The sequence below is a fragment of the Camelus dromedarius genome, unplaced genomic scaffold (genome assembly GCF_036321535.1).
Source record: "Camelus dromedarius isolate mCamDro1 unplaced genomic scaffold, mCamDro1.pat HAP1_SCAFFOLD_198, whole genome shotgun sequence".
Lineage (NCBI taxonomy): Eukaryota > Metazoa > Chordata > Mammalia > Artiodactyla > Camelidae > Camelus > Camelus dromedarius.
In genome coordinates, this window is record NW_026989822.1 from 1,390,374 (window position 1) to 1,410,260 (window position 19,887).

The window sequence follows — 19,887 nt, forward strand, 5'->3', positions numbered from 1 at the left end:
CGGTTTTACAGTGAAAACTGCAGGAACTTCAAACCGGCACTAGGAAATAGACTGAGAAACCAGAGTAAAAGTTCCTCCTGCAACCCGTTCCCTTTGTGCTAGATGAACGAATGTCTCTCCACATGCTCAGTTCTGAGAGATATGTGAATGTGAAAGCCGTCCTTCAACCTGCTTGTTGGGAACACAAAGTTCCTTTTCATTTGCAAACTCCACTCCATACATATATATGGGGAGGTACTAGCTCCAACTCGGTTTTACACTGAAAACTGCAGGAACTTCAAACCGGCACTAGGAAACAGACTGAGAAACCAGAGTAAAAGTTCCTCTTGCAAACCGTTCCGTTTGTGCTAGATGAACGAACGTCTCTCCACATGCTCAGTTCTGAGAGATAAGTGTGTGTGAAAGCCGTCCTTCAACTAGCTTGCTGGGAACACAAAGTTTCTTTCATTTGCAAACTCCACTCCATACATATATATATGTAGGTACTAGCTCCAACTCGATTTTACAGTGAAAACTGCAGGAACTTCAAACCGGCACTAGGAAACAGACTGAGAACCCAGAGAAATAGTTCCTCCTGCAACCCGTTCCCTTTGTGCTAGATGAACGAATGTCTCTCCACATGCTCAGTTCTGAGAGATATGTGAATGTGAAAGCCGTCCTTCAACCTGCTTGTTGGGAACACAAAGTTCCTTTTCAGTTGCAAACTCCACTCCATACATATATATGGGGGGTACTAGCTCCAACTCGGTTTTACACTGAAAACTGCAGGAACTTCAAACCGGCACTAGGAAACAGACTGAGAAACCAGAGGAAAAGTTTCTCCTGCAACCCGTTCCATTTGTGCTAGATGAACGAACGTCTCTCCCCATGCTCAGTTCTGAGAGATAAGTGTGTGTGAAAGCCGTCCTTCACCTAGCTTGTTGGGAACACACAGTTTCTTTTCATTTGCAAACTCCACTCCATACATATATATAGGTAGGTACTAGCTCCAACTCGGTTTTACAGTGAAAACTGCAGGAAATTCAAACCGGCACTAGGAAACAGACTGAGAACCAGAGTAATAGTTCCTCCTGCAACACGTTCCCTTTGTGCTAGATGAACGAACGTCTCTCCACTTGCTCAGTTCTGAGAGATAAGTGTGTGTGAAAGCCGTCCTTCACCTAGCTTGTTGGGAACACAAAGTTCCTTTTCAGTTGCAAACTCCACTCCATACATATATATAGGTAGGTGCTAGCTCCAACTCGGTTTTACAGTGAAAACTGCAGGAACTTCAAACCGGCACTAGGAAACAGACTGAGAAACCAGAGTAAAAGTTCCTCCTGCAACCCGTTCCGTTTGTGCTAGATGAACGAATGTCTCTCCACATGCTCAGTTCTGAGAGATATGTGAATGTGAAAGCCGTCCTTCAACTAGCTTGTTGGGAACCCAAAGTTTCTTTTCATTTGTAAACTCCACTCCACACATATGTATATGGGGAGGTACGAGCTCCAACTCGGTTTTACAGTGAAAACTGCAGGAACTTCAAACCGGCACTAGGAAACAGACTGAGAAACCAGAGTAAAAGTTTCTCCTGCAACCCGTTCCATTTGTGCTACATGAACGAACGTCTCTCCACATGCTCAGTTCTGAGAGATAAGTGTGTGTGAAAGCCGTCCTTCAACTAGCTTGTTGGGAACACAAAGTTCCTTTTCATTTGCAAACTCCACTCCATACATATATATGGGGAGGTACTAGCTCCAACTCGGTTTTACAGTGAAAACTGCAGGAACTTCAAACCGGCACTAGGAAATAGACTGAGAAACCAGAGTAAAATTTCCTCCTGCAACCCGTTCCCTTTGTGCTAGATGAACGAATGTCTCTCCACATGCTCAGTTCTGAGAGATATGTGAATGTGAAAGCCGTACTTCAACCTGCTTGTTGGGAACACAAAGTTCCTTTTCATTTGCAAACTCCACTCCATACATATATATGGGGAGGTACTAGCTCCAACTCGGTTTTACACTGAAAACTGCAGGAACTTCAAACCGGCACTAGGAAACAGACTGAGAAACCAGAGTAAAAGTTCCTCTTGCAACCCGTTCCGTTTGTGCTAGATGAACGAACGTCTCTCCACATGCTCAGTTCTGAGAGATATGTGTATGTGAAAGCCGTCCTTCAACTAGCTTGTTGGGAACCCAAAGTTTCTTTTCATTTGCAAACTCCACTCCATACATATATATGGGTAGGTACGAGCTCCAACTCGGTTTTACAGTGAAAACTGCAGGAACTTCAAACCGGCACTAGGAAACAGACTGAGAAACCAGAGTAAAAGTTTCTCCTGCAACCCGTTCCCATTGTGCTAGATGAACGAACGACTCTCCACATGCTCAGTTCTGAGAGATAAGTGTGTGTGAAAGCCGTCCTTCAAATAGCTTGTTGGGAACACAAAGTTTCTTTTCATTTGCAAACTCCACTCCATACATATATAAGGGAAGGTACGAGCTCCAACTCGGTTTTACAGTGAAAACTGCAGGAACTTCAAACCGGCACTAGGAAACAGACTGAGTAACCAGAGTAAAAGTTTCTCCTGCAAACCGTTCCATTTGTACTAGATGAACGAACGACTCTCCACATGCTCAGTTCTGAGAGATAAGTGTGTGTGAAAGCCGTCCTTCACCTAACTTGTTGGGAACACAAAGTTCCTTTTCAGTTGCAAACTCCACTCCATACTTATATATAGGTAGGTACTAGCTCCAACTCGGTTTTACAGTGAAAACTGCAGGAACTTCAAACCGGCACTAGGAAATAGACTGAGAAACCAGACTAAAAGTTCCTCCTGCAACCCGTTCCCTTTGTGCTAGATGAACGAATGTCTCTCCACATGCTCAGTTCTGAGAGATATTTGAATGTAAAAGCCGTCCTTCAACCTGCTTGTTGGGAACACAAAGTTCCTTTTCATTTGCAAACTCCACTCCATACATATATATGGGGAGGTACTAGCTCCAACTCGGTTTTACACTGAAAACTGCAGGAACTTCAAACCGGCACTAGGAAACAGACTGAGAAACCAGAGTAAAAGTTCCTCTTGCAACCCGTTCCGTTTGTGCTAGATGAACGAACGTCTCTCCACATGCTCAGTTCTGAGAGATAAGTGTGTGTGAAAGCCGTCCTTCAACTAGCTTGCTGGGAACACAAAGTTTCTTTCATTTGCAAACTCCACTCCATACATATATATATGTAGGTACTAGCTCCAACTCGATTTTACAGTGAAAACTGCAGGAACTTCAAACCGGCACTAGGAAACAGACTGAGAAACCAGAGAAATAGTTCCTCCTGCATCCCGTTCACTTTGTGCTAGATGAACGAATGTCTCTCCACATGCTCAGTTCTGAGAGATATGTGAATGTGAAAGCCGTCCTTCAACCTGCTTGTTGGGAACACAAAGTTCCTTTTCAGTTGCAAACTCCACTCCATACATATATATGGGGGGTACTAGCTCCAACTCGGTTTTACACTGAAAACTGCAGGAACTTCAAACCGGCACTAGGAAACAGACTGAGAAACCAGAGTAAAAGTTTCTCCTGCAACCAATTCCCTTTGTGCTAGATGAACGAACGTCTCTCCCCATGCTCAGTTCTGAGAGATAAGTGTGTGTGAAAGCCGTCCTTCACCTAGCTTGTTGGGAACACAAAGTTTCTTTTCATTTGCAAACTCCACTCCATACATATATATAGGTAGGTACTAGCTCCAACTCGGTTTTACAGTGAAAACTGCAGGAAATTCAAACCGGCACTAGGAAACAGACTGAGAAACCAGAGTAAAAGTTCCTCCTGCAACACGTTCCCTTTGTGCTAGATGAACGAACGTCTCTCCACATGCTCAGTTCTGAGAGATAAGTGTGTGTGAAAGCCGTCCTTCACCTAGCTTGTTGGGAACACAAAGTTCCTTTTCAGTTGCAAACTCCACTCCATACATATATATAGGTAGGTACTAGCTCCAACTCGGTTTTACAGTGAAAACTGCAGGAACTTCAAACCGGCACTAGGAAACAGACTGAGAAACCAGAGTAAAAGTTCCTCCTGCAACCCGTTCCGTTTGTGCTAGATGAACGAACGTCTCTCCCCATGCTCAGTTCTGAGAGATAAGTGTGTGTGAAAGCCGTCCTTCACCTAGCTTGTTGGGAACACAAAGTTTCTTTTCATTTGCAAACTCCACTCCATACATATATATAGGTAGGTACTAGCTCCAACTCGGTTTTACAGTGAAAACTGCAGGAAATTCAAACCGGCACTAGGAAACAGACTGAGAAACCAGAGTAAAAGTTCCTCCTGCAACACGTTCCCTTTGTGCTAGATGAACGAACGTCTCTCCACATGCTCAGTTCTGAGAGATAAGTGTGTGTGAAAGCCGTCCTTCACCTAGCTTGTTGGGAACACAAAGTTCCTTTTCAGTTGCAAACTCCACTCCATACATATATATAGGTAGGTACTAGCTCCAACTCGGTTTTACAGTGAAAACTGCAGGAACTTCAAACCGGCACTAGGAAACAGACTGAGAAACCAGAGTAAAAGTTCCTCCTGCAACCCGTTCCGTTTGTGCTAGATGAACGAATGTCTCTCCACATGCTCAGTTCTGAGAGATATGTGAATGTGAAAGCCGTCCTTCAACTAGCTTGTTGGGAACCCAAAGTTTCTTTTCATTTGTAAACTCCACTCCACACATATGTATATTGGGAGGTACGAGCTCCAACTCGGTTTTACAGTGAAAACTGCAGGAACTTCAAACCGGCACTAGGAAACAGACTGAGAAACCAGAGTAAAAGTTTCTCCTGCAACCCGTTCCATTTGTGCTAGATGAACGAACGTCTCTCCACATGCTCAGTTCTGAGAGATAAGTGTGTGTGAAAGCCGTCCTTCAACTAGCTTGTTGGGAACACAAAGTTCCTTTTCATTTGCAAACTCCACTCCATACATATATATGGGGAGGTACTAGCTCCAACTCGGTTTTACAGTGAAAACTGCAGGAACTTCAAACCGGCACTAGGAAACAGACTGAGAATCCAGAGTAAAAGTTTCTCCTGCAACCCGTTCCCTTTGTGCTACATGAACGAACGTCTCTCCCCATGCTCAGTTCTGAGAGATATGTGTGTGTGAAAGCCGTCCTTCAACTAGCTTGTTGGGAACACAAAGTTTCTTTTCATTTTCAAACTCCACTCCATACATATATATAGGTAAGTACTAGCTCCAACTCGGTTTTACAGTGAAAACTGCAGGAACTTCAAACCGGCACTAGGAAACAGACTGAGAAACCAGAGTAAAAGTTCCTCCTGCAACCCGTTCCCTTTGTGCTAAATGAACGAATGTCTCTCCACATGCTCAGTTCTGAGAGATATGTGTATGTGAAACCCGTCCTTCACCTAGCTTGTTGGGAACACAAAGTTCCTTTTCATTTGCAAACTCCAATCCATACATATATATGGGGAGGTACTAGCTCCAACTCTGTTTTACAGTGAAAACTGCAGGAACTTCAAACCGGCACTAGGAAACAGACTGAGAAACCAGAGTAAAAGTTCCTCCTGCAACACGTTCCCTTTGTGCTAGATGAACGAACGTCTCTCCACATGCTCAGTTCTGAGAGATATGTGGATGTGAAAGCCGTCCTTCAACTAGCTTTTTGGGAACACAAAATTTCTTTTCATTTGTAAACTCCACTCCACACATATGTATATGGGGAGGTACGAGCTCCAACACGGTTTTACAGTGAAAACTGCAGGAACTTCAAACCGACACTAGGAAACAGACTGAGAAACCAGAGTAAAAGTTTCTCCTGCAACCCGTTCCCTTTGTGCTAAATGAACGAACGTCTCTCCCCATGCTCAGTTCTGAGAGATAAGTGCGTGTGAAAGCCGTCCTTCAACTAGCTTGTTGGGAACACAAAGTTTCTTTTCAATTGCAAATTCCACTCCATACATATATATGGGTAGGTACGAGCTCCAACTCGGTTTTACAGTGAAAACTGCAGGAACTTCAAACCGGCACTAGGAAACAGACTGAGAAACCAGAGTAAAAGTTTCTCCTGCAACCCGTTCCCTTTGTGCTAGATGAACGAACGACTCTCCACATGCTCAGTTCTGAGAAATAAGTGTGTGTGAAAGCCGTCCTCCACCTAGCTTGTTGGGAACACAAAGTTCCTTTTCAGTTGCAAACTCCACTCCATACATATATATGGGATGGTACGAGCTCCAACTCGGTTTTACAGTGAAAACTGCAGGAACTTCAAACCGGCACTAGGAAACAGACTGAGAAACCAGAGTAAAAGTTCCTCCTGCAACCCGTTCCCTTTGTGCTAGATGAACGAATGTCTCTCAACATGCTCAGTTCTGAGAGATATGTGAATGTGAAAGCCGTCCTTCAACTAGCTTGTTGGGAACACAAAGTTTCTTTTCATTTGTAAACTCCACTCCACACATATGTATATGGGGAGGTACGAGCTCCAACTCGGTTTTACAGTGAAAACTGCAGGAACTTCAAACCGGCACTAGGAAACAGACTGAGAAACCAGAGTAAAAGTTTCTCCTGCAACCCGTTCCCTTTGTGCTACATGAACGAACGTCTCTCCCCATGCTCAGTTCAGAGAGCTATGTGAATGTGAAAGCCGTCCTTCAACTAGCTTGTTGGGAACACAAAGTTTCTTTTCATTTGTAAACTCCACTCCACACATATGTATATGGGGAGGTACGAGCTCCAACTCGGTTTTACAGTGAAAACTGCAGGAACTTCAAACCGGCACTAGGAAACAGACTGAGAAACCAGAGTAAAAGTTTCTCCTGCAACCCGTTCCCTTTGTGCTAGATGAACGAACGACTCTCCACATGCTCAGTTCTGAGAGATAAGTGTGTGTGAAAGCCGTCCTTCAACTAGCTTGTTGGGAACACAAAGTTTCTTTTCATTTGCAAACTCCACTCCATACATATATATGGGATGGTACGAGCTCCAACTCGGTTTTACAGTGAAAACTGCAGGAACTTCAAACCGGCACTAGGAAACAGACTGAGAAACCAGAGTAAAAGTTTCTCCTGCAACCCGTTCCCTTTGTGCTAGATGAACGAATGTCTCTCAACATGCTCAGTTCTGAGAGATATGTGAATGTGAAAGCCGTCCTTCAACTAGCTTGTTGGGAACACAAAGTTTCTTTTCATTTGTAAACTCCACTCCACACATATGTATATGGGGAGGTACGAGCTCCAACTCGGTTTTACAGTGAAAACTGCAGGAACTTCAAACCGGCACTAGGAAACAGACTGAGAAACCAGAGTAAAAGTTTCTTCTGCAACCCGTTCCCTTTGTGCTACATGAACGAACGTCTCTCCCCATGCTCAGTTCTGAGAGATAAGTGTGTGTGAAAGCCGTCCTTCAAATAGCTTGTTGGGAACACAAAGTTCCTTTTCATTTGCAAACTCCATTCCATACATATATATGGGGAGGTACTAGCTCCAAATCGGTTTTACAGTGAAAACTGCAGGAACTTCAAACCGGCACTAGGAAACAGACTGAGAAACCAGAGTAAAAGTTCCTCTTGCCACCCGTTCCGTTTGTGCTAGATGAACGAACGTCTCTCCCCATGCTCAGTTCTGAGAGATAAGTGTGTGTGAAAGCCGTCCTTCAACTAGCTTGTTGGGAACACAAAGTTTCTTTTCATTTGCAAACTCCACTCCATACATATATATGGGTAGGTACGAGCTCCAACTCGGTTTTACAGTGAAAACTGCAGGAACTTCAAACCGGCACTAGGAAACAGACTGAGAAACCAGAGTAAAAGTTTCTCCTGCAAACCGTTCCCTTTGTGCTAGATGAACGAACGACTCTCCACATGCTCAGTTCTGAGAGATAAGTGTGTGTGAAAGCCGTCCTTCACCTAGCTTGTTGGGAACACAAAGTTCCTTTTCAGTTGCAAACTCCACTCCATACATATATATAGGTAGGTACTAGCTCCAACTCGGTTTTACAGTGAAAACTGCAGGAACTTCAAACCGGCACTAGGAAACAGACTGAGAAACCAGAGTAAAAGTTCCTCCTGCAACCCGTTCCCTTTGTGCTAGATGAACGAACGACTCTCCACATGCTCAGTTCTGAGAGATAAGTGTGTGTGAAAGCCGTCCTTCAACTAGCTTGTTGGGAACACAAAGTTCCTTTTCATTTGCAAACTCCACTCCATACATATATATATGTAGGTACTAGCTCCAACTCGATTTTACAGTGAAAACTGCAGGAACTTCAAACCGGCACTAGGAAACAGACTGAGAAACCAGAGTAATAGTTCCTCCTGCAAACCGTTCCCTTTGTGCTAGATGAACGAATGTCTCTCCACATGCTCAGTTCTGAGAGATAATAGTGTGTGAAAGCCGTCCTTCAACTAGCTTGTTGGGAACACAAAGTTCCTTTTCATTTGCAAACTCCACTCCACACATATGTATATGGGGAGGTACGAGCTCCAACTCGGTTTTACAGTGAAAACTGCAGGAACTTCAATCCGGCACTAGGAAACAGACTGAGAAACCAGAGTAAAAGTTTCTCCTGCAACCCGTTCCCTTTGTGCTACATGAACGAACGTCTCTCCACATGCTCAGTTCAGAGAGCTATGTGAATGTGAAAGCCGTCCTTCAACTAGCTTGTTGGGAACACAAAGTTTCTTTTCATTTGTAAACTCCACTCCACACATATGTATATGGGGAGGTACGAGCTCCAACTCGGTTTTACAGTGAAAACTGCAGGAACTTCAAACCGGCACTAGGAAACAGACTGAGAAACCAGAGTAAAAGTTTCTCCTGCAACCCGTTCCCTTTGTGCTAGATGAACGAACGACTCTCCACATGCTCAGTTCTGAGAGATAAGTGTGTGTGAAAGCCGTCCTTCAACTAGCTTGTTGGGAACACAAAGTTTCTTTTCATTTGCAAACTCCACTCCATACATATATATGGGTAGGTACGAGCTCCAACTCTGTTTTACAGTGAAAACTGCAGGAACTTCAAACCGGCACTAGGAAATAGACTGAGAAACCAGAGTAAAAGTTCCTCCTGCAACCCGTTCCCTTTGTGCTAGATGAACGAATGTCTCTCCACATGCTCAGTTCTGAGAGATATGTGAATGTGAAAGCCGTCCTTCAACCTGCTTGTTGGGAACACAAAGTGCCTTTTCATTTGCAAACTCCACTCCATACATATATATGGGGAGGTACTAGCTCCAACTCGGTTTTACACTGAAAACTGCAGGAACTTCAAACCGGCACTAGGAAACAGACTGAGAAACCAGAGTAAAAGTTCCTCTTGCAACCCGTTCCGTTTGTGCTAGATGAACGAACGTCTCTCCACATGCTCAGTTCTGAGAGATAAGTGTGTGTGAAAGCCGTCCTTCACCTAGCTTGTTGGGAACACAAAGTTCCTTTTCAGTTGCAAACTCCACTCCATACATATATATAGGTAGGTACTAGCTCCAACTCGGTTTTACAGTGAAAACTGCAGGAACTTCAAACCGGCACTAGGAAATAGACTGAGAAACCAGAGTAAAAGTTCCTCCTGCAACCCGTTCCCTTTGTGCTAGATGAACGAATGTCTCTCCACATGCTCAGTTCTGAGAGATATGTGAATGTGAAAGCCGTCCTTCAACCTGCTTGTTGGGAACACAAAGTTCCTTTTCATTTGCAAACTCCACTCCATACATATATATGGGGAGGTACTAGCTCCAACACGGTTTTACACTGAAAACTGCAGGAACTTCAAACCGGCACTAGGAAACAGACTGAGAAACCAGAGTAAAAGTTCATCTTGCAAACCGTTCCGTTTGTGCTAGATGAACGAACGTCTCTCCACATGCTCAGTTCTGAGAGATAAGTGTGTGTGAAAGCCGTCCTTCAACTAGCTTGCTGGGAACACAAAGTTTCTTTCATTTGCAAACTCCACTCCATACATATATATATGTAGGTACTAGCTCCAACTCGATTTTACAGTGAAAACTGCAGGAACTTCAAACCGGCACTAGGAAACAGACTGAGAAACCAGAGAAATAGTTCCTCCTGCAACCCGTTCCCTTTGTGCTAGATGAACGAATGTCTCTCCACATGCTCAGTTCTGAGAGATATGTGAATGTGAAAGCCGTCCTTCAACCTGCTTGTTGGGAACACAAAGTTCCTTTTCAGTTGCAAACTCCACTCCATACATATATATGGGGGGTACTAGCTCCAACTCGGTTTTACACTGAAAACTGCAGGAACTTCAAACCGGCACTAGGAAACAGACTGAGAAACCAGAGGAAAAGTTTCTCCTGCAACCCGTTCCATTTGTGCTAGATGAACGAACGTCTCTCCCCATGCTCAGTTCTGAGAGATAAGTGTGTGTGAAAGCCGTCCTTCACCTAGCTTGTTGGGAACACACAGTTTCTTTTCATTTGCAAACTCCACTCCATACATATATATAGGTAGGTACTAGCCCCAACTCGGTTTTACAGTGAAAACTGCAGGAAATTCAAACCGGCACTAGGAAACAGACTGAGAACCAGAGTAATAGTTCCTCCTGCAACACGTTCCCTTTGTGCTAGATGAACGAAAGTCTCTCCACTTGCTCAGTTCTGAGAGATAAGTGTGTGTGAAAGCCGTCCTTCACCTAGCTTGTTGGGAACACAAAGTTCCTTTTCAGTTGCAAACTCCACTCCATACATATATATAGGTAGGTGCTAGCTCCAACTCGGTTTTACAGTGAAAACTGCAGGAACTTCAAACCGGCACTAGGAAACAGACTGAGAAACCAGAGTAAAAGTTCCTCCTGCAACCCGTTCCGTTTGTGCTAGATGAACGAATGTCTCTCAACATGCTCAGTTCTGAGAGATATGTGAATGTGAAAGCCGTCCTTCAACTAGCTTGTTGGGAACCCAAAGTTTCTTTTCATTTGTAAACTCCACTCCACACATATGTATATGGGGAGGTACGAGCTCCAACTCGGTTTTACAGTGAAAACTGCAGGAACTTCAAACCGGCACTAGGAAACAGACTGAGAAACCAGAGTAAAAGTTTCTTCTGCAACCCGTTCCCTTTGTGCTACATGAACGAACGTCTCTCCCCATGCTCAGTTCTGAGAGATAAGTGTGTGTGAAAGCCGTCCTTCAAATAGCTTGTTGGGAACACAAAGTTCCTTTTCATTTGCAAACTCCATTCCATACATATATATGGGGAGGTACTAGCTCCAAATCGGTTTTACAGTGAAAACTGCAGGAACTTCAAACCGGCACTAGGAAACAGACTGAGAAACCAGAGTAAAAGTTCCTCTTGCCACCCGTTCCGTTTGTGCTAGATGAACGAACGTCTCTCCCCATGCTCAGTTCTGAGAGATAAGTGTGTGTGAAAGCCGTCCTTCAACTAGCTTGTTGGGAACACAAAGTTTCTTTTCATTTGCAAACTCCACTCCATACATATATATGGGTAGGTACGAGCTCCAACTCGGTTTTACAGTGAAAACTGCAGGAACTTCAAACCGGCACTAGGAAACAGACTGAGAAACCAGAGTAAAATTTGTTCCTGCCACCCGTTCCCTTTGTGCTAGATGAACGAACGACTCTCCACATGCTCAGTTCTGAGAGATAAGTGTGTGTGAAAGCCGTCCTTCACCTAGCTTGTTGGGAACACAAAGTTCCTTTTCAGTTGCAAACTCCACTCCATACATATATATAGGTAGGTACTAGCTCCAACTCGGTTTTACAGTGAAAACTGCAGGAACTTCAAACCGGCACTAGGAAACAGACTGAGAAACCAGAGTAAAAGTTCCTCCTGCAACCCGTTCCCTTTGTGCTAGATGAACGAACGACTCTCCACATGCTCAGTTCTGAGAGATAAGTGTGTGTGAAAGCCGTCCTTCAACTAGCTTGTTGGGAACACAAAGTTCCTTTTCATTTGCAAACTCCACTCCATACATATATATATGTAGGTACTAGCTCCAACTCGATTTTACAGTGAAAACTGCAGGAACTTCAAACCGGCACTAGGAAACAGACTGAGAAACCAGAGTAATAGTTCCTCCTGCAAACCGTTCCCTTTGTGCTAGATGAACGAATGTCTCTCCACATGCTCAGTTCTGAGAGATATGTGAATGTGAAAGCCGTCCTTCAACTAGCTTGTTGGGAACACAATGTTTCTTTTCATTTGTAAACTCCACTCCACACATATGTATATGGGGATGTAAGAGCTCCAACTCGGTTTTACAGTGAAAACTGCAGGAACTTCAAACCGGCACTAGGAAACAGACTGAGAAACCAGAGTAAAAGTTTCCCCTGCAAACCGTTCCCATTGTGCTAGATGAAAGAATGTCTCTCCACATGCTCAGTTCTGAGAGATAATAGTGTGTGAAAGCCGTCTTTCAACTAGCTTGTTGGGAACACAAAGTTCCTTTTCATTTGCAAACTCCACTCCACACATATGTATATGGGGAGGTACGAGCTCCAACTCGGTTTTACAGTGAAAACTGCAGGAACTTCAATCCGGCACTAGGAAACAGACTGAGAAACCAGAGTAAAAGTTTCTCCTGCAACCCGTTCCCTTTGTGCTACATGAACGAACGTCTCTCCACATGCTCAGTTCAGAGAGCTATGTGAATGTGAAAGCCGTCCTTCAACTAGCTTGTTGGGAACACAAAGTTTCTTTTCATTTGTAAACTCCACTCCACACATATGTATATGGGGAGGTACGAGCTCCAACTCGGTTTTACAGTGAAAACTGCAGGAACTTCAAACCGGCACTAGGAAACAGACTGAGAAACCAGAGTAAAAGTTTCTCCTGCAACCCGTTCCCTTTGTGCTAGATGAACGAACGACTCTCCACATGCACAGTTCTGAGAGATAAGTGTGTGTGAAAGCCGTCCTTCAACTAGCTTGTTGGGAACACAAAGTTTCTTTTCATTTGCAAACTCCACTCCATACATATATATGGGTAGGTACGAGCTCCAACTCTGTTTTACAGTGAAAACTGCAGGAACTTCAAACCGGCACTAGGAAATAGACTGAGAAACCAGAGTAAAAGTTCCTCCTGCAACCCGTTCCCTTTGTGCTAGATGAACGAATGTCTCTCCACATGCTCAGTTCTGAGAGATATGTGAATGTGAAAGCCGTCCTTCAACCTGCTTGTTGGGAACACAAAGTGCCTTTTCATTTGCAAACTCCACTCCATACATATATATGGGGAGGTACTAGCTCCAACTCGGTTTTACACTGAAAACTGCAGGAACTTCAAACCGGCACTAGGAAACAGACTGAGAAACCAGAGTAAAAGTTCCTCTTGCAACCCGTTCCGTTTGTGCTAGATGAACGAACGTCTCTCCACATGCTCAGTTCTGAGAGATAAGTGTGTGTGAAAGCCGTCCTTCACCTAGCTTGTTGGGAACACAAAGTTCCTTTTCAGTTGCAAACTCCACTCCATACATATATATAGGTAGGTACTAGCTCCAACTCGGTTTTACAGTGAAAACTGCAGGAACTTCAAACCGGCACTAGGAAATAGACTGAGAAACCAGAGTAAAAGTTCCTCCTGCAACCCGTTCACTTTGTGCTAGATGAACGAATGTCTCTCCACATGCTCAGTTCTGAGAGATATGTGAATGTGAAAGCCGTCCTTCAACCTGCTTCTTGGGAACACAAAGTTCCTTTTCATTTGCAAACTCCACTCCATACATATATATGGGGAGGTACTAGCTCCAACTCGGTTTTACACTGAAAACTGCAGGAACTTCAAACCGGCACTAGGAAACAGACTGAGAAACCAGAGTAAAAGTTCCTCTTGCAAACCGTTCCGTTTGTGCTAGATGAACGAACGTCTCTCCACATGCTCAGTTCTGAGAGATAAGTGTGTGTGAAAGCCGTCCTTCAACTAGCTTGCTGGGAACACAAAGTTTCTTTCATTTGCAAACTCCACTCCATACATATATATATGTAGGTACTAGCTCCAACTCGATTTTACAGTGAAAACTGCAGGAACTTCAAACCGGCACTAGGAAACAGACTGAGAAACCAGAGAAATAGTTCCTCCTGCAACCCGTTCCCTTTGTGCTAGATGAACGAATGTCTCTCCACATGCTCAGTTCTGAGAGATATGTGAATGTGAAAGCCGTCCTTCAACCTGCTTGTTGGGAACACAAAGTTCCTTTTCAGTTGCAAACTCCACTCCATACATATATATGGGGGGTACTAGCTCCAACTCGGTTTTACACTGAAAACTGCAGGAACTTCAAACCGGCACTAGGAAACAGACTGAGAAACCAGAGGAAAAGTTTCTCCTGCAACCCGTTCCATTTGTGCTAGATGAACGAACGTCTCTCCCCATGCTCAGTTCTGAGAGATAAGTGTGTGTGAAAGCCGTCCTTCACCTAGCTTGTTGGGAACACACAGTTTCTTTTCATTTGCAAACTCCACTCCATACATATATATAGGTAGGTACTAGCTCCAACTCGGTTTTACAGTGAAAACTGCAGGAAATTCAAACCGGCACTAGGAAACAGACTGAGAACCAGAGTAATAGTTCCTCCTGCAACACGTTCCCTTTGTGCTAGATGAACGAACGTCTCTCCACTTGCTCAGTTCTGAGAGATAAGTGTGTGTGAAAGCCGTCCTTCACCTAGCTTGTTGGGAACACAAAGTTCCTTTTCAGTTGCAAACTCCACTCCATACATATATATAGGTAGGTGCTAGCTCCAACTCGGTTTTACAGTGAAAACTGCAGGAACTTCAAACCGGCACTAGGAAACAGACTGAGAAACCAGAGTAAAAGTTCCTCCTGCAACCCGTTCCGTTTGTGCTAGATGAACGAATGTCTCTCCACATGCTCAGTTCTGAGAGATATGTGAATGTGAAAGCCGTCCTTCAACTAGCTTGTTGGGAACCCAAAGTTTCTTTTCATTTGTAAACTCCACTCCACACATATGTATATGGGGAGGTACGAGCTCCAACTCGGTTTTACAGTGAAAACTGCAGGAACTTCAAACCGGCACTAGGAAACAGACTGAGAAACCAGAGTAAAAGTTTCTCCTGCAACCCGTTCCATTTGTGCTACATGAACGAACGTCTCTCCACATGCTCAGTTCTGAGAGATAAGTGTGTGTGAAAGCCGTCCTTCAACTAGCTTGTTGGGAACACAAAGTTCCTTTTCATTTGCAAACTCCACTCCATACATATATATGGGGAGGTACTAGCTCCAACTCGGTTTTACAGTGAAAACTGCAGGAACTTCAAACCGGCACTAGGAAATAGACTGAGAAACCAGAGTAAAATTTCCTCCTGCAACCCGTTCCCTTTGTGCTAGATGAACGAATGTCTCTCCACATGCTCAGTTCTGAGAGATATGTGAATGTGAAAGCCGTACTTCAACCTGCTTGTTGGGAACACAAAGTTCCTTTTCATTTGCAAACTCCACTCCATACATATATATGGGGAGGTACTAGCTCCAACTCGGTTTTACACTGAAAACTGCAGGAACTTCAAACCGGCACTAGGAAACAGACTGAGAAACCAGAGTAAAAGTTCCTCTTGCAACCCGTTCCGTTTGTGCTAGATGAACGAACGTCTCTCCACATGCTCAGTTCTGAGAGTTATGTGTATGTGAAAGCCGTCCTTCAACTAGCTTGTTGGGAACCCAAAGTTTCTTTTCATTTGCAAACTCCACTCCATACATATATATGGGTAGGTACGAGCTCCAACTCGGTTTTACAGTGAAAACTGCAGGAACTTCAAACCGGCACTAGGAAACAGACTGAGAAACCAGAGTAAAAGTTTCTCCTGCAACCCGTTCCCATTGTGCTAGATGAACGAACGACTCTCCACATGCTCAGTTCTGAGAGATAAGTGTGTGTGAAAGCCGTCCTTCAAATAGCTTGTTGGGAACACAAAGTTTCTTTTCATTTGCAAACTCCACTCCATACATATATAAGGGAAGGTACGAGCTCCAACTCGGTTTTACAGTGAAAACTGCAGGAACTTCAAACCGGCACTAGGAAACAGACTGAGTAACCAGAGTAAAAGTTTCTCCTGCAAACCGTTCCATTTGTACTAGATGAACGAACGACTCTCCACATGCTCAGTTCTGAGAGATAAGTGTGTGTGAAAGCCGTCCTTCACCTAACTTGTTGGGAACACAAAGTTCCTTTTCAGTTGCAAACTCCACTCCATACTTATATATAGGTAGGTACTAGCTCCAACTCGGTTTTACAGTGAAAACTGCAGGAACTTCAAACCGGCACTAGGAAATAGACTGAGAAACCAGAGTAAAAGTTCCTCCTGCAACCCGTTCCCTTTGTGCTAGATGAACGAATGTCTCTCCACATGCTCAGTTCTGAGAGATATTTGAATGTAAAAGCCGTCCTTCAACCTGCTTGTTGGGAACACAAAGTTCCTTTTCATTTGCAAACTCCACTCCATACATATATATGGGGAGGTACTAGCTCCAACTCGGTTTTACACTGAAAACTGCAGGAAATTCAAACCGGCACTAGGAAACAGACTGAGAAACCAGAGTAAAAGTTCCTCTTGCAACCCGTTCCGTTTGTGCTAGATGAACGAACGTCTCTCCACATGCTCAGTTCTGAGAGATAAGTGTGTGTGAAAGCCGTCCTTCAACTAGCTTGCTGGGAACACAAAGTTTCTTTCATTTGCAAACTCCACTCCATACATATATATATGTAGGTACTAGCTCCAACTCGATTTTACAGTGAAAACTGCAGGAACTTCAAACCGGCACTAGGAAACAGACTGAGAAACCAGAGAAATAGTTCCTCCTGCATCCCGTTCACTTTGTGCTAGATGAACGAATGTCTCTCCACATGCTCAGTTCTGAGAGATATGTGAATGTGAAAGCCGTCCTTCAACCTGCTTGTTGGGAACACAAAGTTCCTTTTCAGTTGCAAACTCCACTCCATACATATATATGGGGGGTACTAGCTCCAACTCGGTTTTACACTGAAAACTGCAGGAACTTCAAACCGGCACTAGGAAACAGACTGAGAAACCAGAGTAAAAGTTTCTCCTGCAACCAATTCCCTTTGTGCTAGATGAACGAACGTCTCTCCCCATGCTCAGTTCTGAGAGATAAGTGTGTGTGAAAGCCGTCCTTCACCTAGCTTGTTGGGAACACAAAGTTTCTTTTCATTTGCAAACTCCACTCCATACATATATATAGGTAGGTACTAGCTCCAACTCGGTTTTACAGTGAAAACTGCAGGAAATTCAAACCGGCACTAGGAAACAGACTGAGAAACCAGAGTAAAAGTTCCTCCTGCAACACGTTCCCTTTGTGCTAGATGAACGAACGTCTCTCCACATGCTCAGTTCTGAGAGATAAGTGTGTGTGAAAGCCGTCCTTCACCTAGCTTGTTGGGAACACAAAGTTCCTTTTCAGTTGCAAACTCCACTCCATACATATATATAGGTAGGTACTAGCTCCAACTCGGTTTTACAGTGAAAACTGCAGGAACTTCAAACCGGCACTAGGAAACAGACTGAGAAACCAGAGTAAAAGTTCCTCCTGCAACCCGTTCCGTTTGTGCTAGATGAACGAATGTCTCTCCACATGCTCAGTTCTGAGAGATATGTGAATGTGAAAGCCGTCCTTCAACTAGCTTGTTGGGAACCCAAAGTTTCTTTTCATTTGTAAACTCCACTCCACACATATGTATATTGGGAGGTACGAGCTCCAACTCGGTTTTACAGTGAAAACTGCAGGAACTTCAAACCGGCCCTAGGAAACAGACTGAGAAACCAGAGTAAAAGTTTCTCCTGCAACCCGTTCCATTTGTGCTAGATGAACGAACGTCTCTCCACATGCTCAGTTCTGAGAGATAAGTGTGTGTGAAAGCCGTCCTTCAACTAGCTTGTTGGGAACACAAAGTTCCTTTTCATTTGCAAACTCCACTCCATACATATATATGGGGAGGTACTAGCTCCAACTCGGTTTTACAGTGAAAACTGCAGGAACTTCAAACCGGCACTAGGAAACAGACTGAGAATCCAGAGTAAAAGTTTCTCCTGCAACCCGTTCCCTTTGTGCTACATGAACGAACGTCTCTCCCCATGCTCAGTTCTGAGAGATATGTGTGTGTGAAAGCCGTCCTTCAACTAGCTTGTTGGGAACACAAAGTTTCTTTTCATTTTCAAACTCCACTCCATACATATATATAGGTAAGTACTAGCTCCAACTCGGTTTTACAGTGAAAACTGCAGGAACTTCAAACCGGCACTAGGAAACAGACTGAGAAACCAGAGTAAAAGTTCCTCCTGCAACCCGTTCCCTTTGTGCTAAATGAACGAATGTCTCTCCACATGCTCAGTTCTGAGAGATATGTGTATGTGAAACCCGTCCTTCACCTAGCTTGTTGGGAACACAAAGTTCCTTTTCATTTGCAAACTCCAATCCATACATATATATGAGGAGGTACTAGCTCCAACTCTGTTTTACAGTGAAAACTGCAGGAACTTCAAACCGGCACTAGGAAACAGACTGAGAAACCAGAGTAAAAGTTCCTCCTGCAACACGTTCCCTTTGTGCTAGATGAACGAACGTCTCTCCACATGCTCAGTTCTGAGAGATATGTGGATGTGAAAGCCGTCCTTCAACTAGCTTGTTGGGAACACAAAATTTCTTTTCATTTGTAAACTCCACTCCACACATATGTATATGGGGAGGTACGAGCTCCAACACGGTTTTACAGTGAAAACTGCAGGAACTTCAAACCGACACTAGGAAACAGACTGAGAAACCAGAGTAAAAGTTTCTCCTGCAACCCGTTCCCTTTGTGCTAAATGAACGAACGTCTCTCCCCATGCTCAGTTCTGAGAGATAAGTGCGTGTGAAAGCCGTCCTTCAACTAGCTTGTTGGGAACACAAAGTTTCTTTTCAATTGCAAATTCCACTCCATACATATATATGGGTAGGTACGAGCTCCAACTCGGTTTTACAGTGAAAACTGCAGGAACTTCAAACCGGCACTAGGAAACAGACTGAGAAACCAGAGTAAAAGTTTCTCCTGCAACCCGTTCCCTTTGTGCTAGATGAACGAACGACTCTCCACATGCTCAGTTCTGAGAAATAAGTGTGTGTGAAAGCCGTCCTCCACCTAGCTTGTTGGGAACACAAAGTTCCTTTTCAGTTGCAAACTCCACTCCATACATATATATGGGATGGTACGAGCTCCAACTCGGTTTTACAGTGAAAACTGCAGGAACTTCAAACCGGCACTAGGAAACAGACTGAGAAACCAGAGTAAAAGTTCCTCCTGCAACCCGTTCCCTTTGTGCTAGATGAACGAATGTCTCTCAACATGCTCAGTTCTGAGAGATATGTGAATGTGAAAGCCGTCCTTCAACAAGCTTGTTGGGAACACAAAGTTTCTTTTCATTTGTAAACTCCACTCCACACATATGTATATGGGGAGGTACGAGCTCCAACTCGGTTTTACAGTGAAAACTGCAGGAACTTCAAACCGGCACTAGGAAACAGACTGAGAAACCAGAGTAAAAGTTTCTCCTGCAACCCGTTCCCTTTGTGCTACATGAACGAACGTCTCTCCACATGCTCAGTTCAGAGAGCTATGTGAATGTGAAAGCCGTCCTTCAACTAGCTTGTTGGGAACACAAAGTTTCTTTTCATTTGTAAACTCCACTCCACACATATGTATATGGGGAGGTACGAGCTCCAACTCGGTTTTACAGTGAAAACTGCAGGAACTTCAAACCGGCACTAGGAAACAGACTGAGAAACCAGAGTAAAAGTTTCTCCTGCAACCCGTTCCCTTTGTGCTAGATGAACGAACGACTCTCCACATGCTCAGTTCTGAGAGATAAGTGTGTGTGAAAGCCGTCCTTCAACTAGCTTGTTGGGAACACAAAGTTTCTT